At 46.3% G+C, this 5,000-nt stretch overlaps 1 protein-coding gene across 1 annotated transcript in view; it reads left to right on the top strand.

Annotated features, from left to right (window-relative positions):
* The window catches only part of LOC125038577 (DNA-directed RNA polymerases I, II, and III subunit RPABC3-like), a gene marked incomplete at its 5' end in the record, with an annotated part of 26,287 nt that overhangs the window by 572 nt on the left and 20,715 nt on the right, over nt 1–5,000 (top strand).

Raw genomic sequence — 5,000 nt, 5'->3', positions numbered from 1 at the left:
AAGGTTTCGCAAGGTCTCACGCAGGCATCGTGCATCTGCTCAGCTCTTTGCACGCACACGCACAGACGCAGACACGCACATGTACACAACGCCAGTGTATATGAAAGTAGTTTGGTTCATTGAAACACATGTATACATGCACGCGCACCCGCGCAAACACACACAAACACACACACACACACACACACACACACACACACACACACACACACACACACACACACACACACACACACACACACACACACACAAAGAGCAAGAGTTGCTACAAATGCAAAGAGTTTCAAGAAGATGCCACAAAAAAGAAAACAAGAAAGCAAGAAAACAACAACAACGCCAGGACCGAAAATCAGCCATCATCATCCAGCCAGCACCCCCCCCCCCTTCTCCTTCCTCCCCCCTCCCCCCTCTTGGCCAGGAACCACGAGAACCATCCTGAGTTCACATGGCTTCCGAAGTGTGAACACAGCTGGTGGTATCTCAGTGGTCTCTGTACCGATACCATCATGACCAGACAGCGACCGACGGAGGGACAGAGGAAGGAGGGAAGAGAAGAAAGGAAGGAAGTGAAAGAAGGAAGGATGGAAGAGCAGGAAGAGAGAGAAGGACGGAGGCAATTTTTATTACAATAATGATTTCTTTCAATGTAGATCTTTTACTATCGTATTTGATATCTTGACTTGTAATTTTTTTTCTCCAAGGCCTCTTTCGATATAGGCCTATTTTCTGCGGTATAGGCCTCTTTCGACCTAGTCCTCTTTTTCGATATAGGCTCTTGCATTTTCTTCGGGTTTCAAAAAAAGGGAAAAAAATGGCTTATATTAAGTATCGTTAGGAAGGACCTTCTTGTATGTATATTTGTCCCTTCTTCGTTAGTAGATTTCCCTTACAAGTCTCATAGGAATAAATACGCAGTGAGTATAAAGTTCATTTGTTGTTGTTTTTTGTTGTTGTTGTTTGTTGTTGCATGGTTTCAAGATAAATAAACATCTAGAGGGAAACGGACCCCGTCTATTTCAGAATTTCAGGATCGGCGAGACGGAGGATCTTCGCTGAAAGAGGTTTGTGAAGCCGACCCCCCTCCCCCCCTCCTGCCCATTTTTCCTTCTCATTTTTCGAAGTGGGGGGGGGGGGTAGGCGGGTCTTCATGATAACAGTTTGCATTATGCGCCTCTCCTGTTTGTTTGTTTGTTTTATTCCCATATATATATATATATATTTATCAGATTTGAAATTCTTCCTCAATTCTTCGGTTTGTCTCTTTTTTATCTTCTTGTTCTTCGTCCCTAAATTTTTTGGTGATTTGATAAATTCCCGGATCACTCGGGACGGTTGTGATCCCAGCGAGGACTTCGGATCTCCGCTTTGTCGAGATTATTTTTGTCCATTTATTCCTCTCTTCATTTCTTCCCGATTCCTTTTGTGTCTTTTTATTTTTTGTAAATCATTGTCTCTTTCCTCTTTGGAGTAAAATTCATTGTATTTCCCAAGTCCTTGTTTTGTGATTAAGACAGCAGCAAGGGATAAAGAAAAAGATAACTGATTTAAAAAAATAAATAGAGTAGTTAAATGAATCTTGTTGCAGCACCGTTTCTCCCCGCATTGCCTTCCTTTCTTAAGCAGCAAGGCAAAAACAGCAGTAGCAGCAACAGCAACAGCAGGATACATCTCCTTTTTTTTATATATATATAAATGCGAGAAATACCGAACTTCTGTATCTCCATTTTTTTTCTTTTTTTAAGTGTATATTGTGTCTATCACTATGGCAACAGTAGGCAGCAGCCGCGGGACAGCTGGTAAATAGCACAAGTCGAGCAGGAGTGTGCTAGCCGCAAGCGAGCAAGCGAGCAGCTCTTGCTAGGTTTGGCGTTGTGCTTGATCCAAGAACGGAAGTCCCCCTTTCTCTGGGTCGATTCTTGTCTTTTATTTTAACGTTTAGCAGCCCTCGGGGCCTCGCGCTGGGACTAGTGTATATAACCCTTTCTTCGCAAGCCGTCCATGATGCCTGATTCCTTTTTTTTTAATGCATGATGTAAACAGCTAGTGCGTTTTTATCTCTTAATGCTAATCTGTGCCTGGGATGCCTGTGCAGTGCTAGGAGGAGTGGGCTAGCCAGCTCCGGCGCCCCTGGAGCCGAAGTCGCTCGGCCGGAAGGCAGGGCGGCTCCGGCCCGGGCTGTAGGCCCGGCACACGCGCCTCTCGAGGCCTCTTCCAGTCTAGTCCTCTTTTCTGTTATATGTATGTTTGTGTATGTAAATATATATATATATATATATATATATATATATATACATATATATATATATATATATATATATATATATATACGTATATATATATACGTATATATATATACGTATATACACACATACATACATTCACACACACACACACACACACACACACACACACACACACACACACACACACACACACACACACACACACACACACACACACACACACACATATATATATATGTGTATAAATATATATATAAATATATATGCATATATATTATACATACACATATATATGATATATATAAATACATACATACGTACATATAAATGCATATACATATATATATATATATATATATATATATGTATATATATAATATTTATAATATATATATATATATATATATATATATATATATATATATATTATGTGTGTGCAAAGAAAAGATTCACTGATATCCAACAGAACCACAATGAATCCGCTTCACATTCAACCCCCGAACACGTGCTCCTTTGGACGGGAATCAAGGGGATTAAACAGTGTTGGAGAAGGCCCTTCGACTGCCTTTTGTTTAGAGATGATATTGTTTCTATGCGTGTGTGCGTGTGCGACAGTATCCCAGTGTGCGTGGCCGTGTGTATGTCTGGAAACCATTGTGCGTGATCGTGTAGGTCTGTGTGTGCGTGTCCGTGTAGGTCTGTATGTGCGTGTGCGTGTGTGTTTTATTGCGTGTGCGTGCGTGCGTGTGTTGGCGAGCCGGCGGAAGGCCTTTGGTGGCGTCACGAGATTCGCCTTAATTACCGCGATCTCCCGTCGGGTTTGGTGGCGCAGTGTTGGGATCGTGGAGGGCCGCTTGTTGACGGACACTGGCGATTTTCTGTTAGAATTTTCTGTTCTTTCTTTATTTATTTATATATTTATTTCTATCTTTCTATATTTTTTTTCATTTCTTTCTTTTCCTCCCTGTTTCATTTTTTTTTTTTTTTTAAGTTTTACTTTTTCCTTCTTTTTCTTCTTTTCTTTTCTTTTTTTCTTTTCTTTTTCTTTCTTCTTCTATTTTTCTTTCTGTATTTTACTTTTTTTTTCTTCCATTTACTTCTATTCTCGCAGTTCCTTCTCCATTATTTTTTTCCTTTTCCTTTCTATTCTTATTGTATTGTCTTTCCTTTTTCTTTCATTTCCCCACATACTCTTTTCTTTCCATTTTCTCACTACTTTTTAACGACTTTTCCTTTTCTTTCTTTCTCTTCCTTTCAACCAATATTCAGTGTTTTTTTTATTTTGCAAAATAGAGAGAGAGAGAGAGAGAGAGAGAGAGAGAGAGAGAGAGAGAGAGAGAGAGAGAGAGAGAGAGAGAGAGAGAGAGAGAGAGAGAGAGAGAGAGAGAGAGAGAGAGAGAGAGAGAGAGAGAGAGAGAGAGAGAGAGAGAGAGAGAGAGAGAGAGAGAGAGAGAGAGAGAGAGAGAGAGAGAGAGAGAGAGAGAGAGAGAGAGAGAGAGAGCGCCTCGTTTGGGGAAGGAAGGTAGCGGGGCACGGGCTCAACAGCACCGCGGTGATCAATACAGAAGAATGTGTGGCATGAGAGAGTGTTCAGATTCTTTCATGGAGGCGTAGGGGTGAGGAGGGGGAAGGAGGGGGCATGGGGGATCTGGGCTAATGGGGGTGGAGGGGGTTCAGAAGAATGTAAGTCTAACGACGTGGATCATTACTGAGGTAGAGAGAGAGAGAGAGAGAGAGAGAGAGAGAGAGAGAGAGAGAGAGAGAGAGAGAGAGAGAGAGAGAGAGAGAGAGAGAGAGAGAGAGAGAGAAAGAGAGAGAGAAAAGTTGTTTTGAAGAATCGAAATGGTTCGCGCGAGCGCCGGGGAGTGGGCGAGGGAAGCCACAGCTGTGGTGTCGGCGCGGCGTTGGACGTCTGCATGCTGGGTTGGTGGAGCCATGGCGTTTGTCCAGGCATCTAACACCGGGCTCGGGGTGGCACTCGCTTATGCCAGAATGCCACCGGGCTCAAGGGTAGAAACGCTCCTTCCAGAGTGCCAGAAACGTACGTGGGCGGCATAGAGGCGGGGTGGCGATGCCCTCTGCCCGGTGCCTCGAGAGTCGGCGACGCGCCCGACAGGAACCTGTTACGGAACTCCATAGTCTCGGCGCCCGAGCTTGGCATTCACGTATGCCGTAATCGCGGTCGGAGTGCCAGGTGCCGTGTCTCGCGGCCTGGTGTCGTTGCCTCCTATTATTGGTGACACAAGTGCAAGCGGTTGGCAACAGCCTGCAAGAAAGCCTTCCCGAAGTTGGTGTTCGCTCGAGCTGTGCGCTGGCGACGCGCGTCCCCGTGTGGCCCAAGGAAGGCCCTCTGGAGGGAGGCGCACCTGACGGCCTCGCGGCGGCCGGCCTCGCGCCACGTCAGCGCCGCCCAGGGAGCCGATCAGAACTGGAAATCAGATGACGAGTTGAGTAGAAATATGTGGTTCTGTGCGAGGCCGCGGAGGGCGCGTGGCGGCGCGTGTCGCCAGGGAAGAGGCGGTGGCGCCGGGCCGCGCCGCTCACTGCAGGCCCAGTCTGACCGTAACCACCACGCGGCTGCCATGGTCACGCTGCCATGCCCACCTGCGGGCGCTCCGCCACGCCCAGTGCCCTTGCCCCGGCGCGCCCTCTGCCTCGCCGCTTGCTCTCTTGCCTCGAGGCCCCGTCACCGCTCGTGTTTCCCTGCCTGCCGGAGAGGGCTTTGGGCAGGCACGGTGACAGCGCGGAGGCCCTCGC

Source organism: Penaeus chinensis, chromosome 3 (genome assembly GCF_019202785.1).
Source record: "Penaeus chinensis breed Huanghai No. 1 chromosome 3, ASM1920278v2, whole genome shotgun sequence".
Lineage (NCBI taxonomy): Eukaryota > Metazoa > Arthropoda > Malacostraca > Decapoda > Penaeidae > Penaeus > Penaeus chinensis.
The sequence above is the reverse complement of the archived record's forward strand: the minus strand, read 5'-3'. Positions and strand labels throughout refer to the sequence as shown.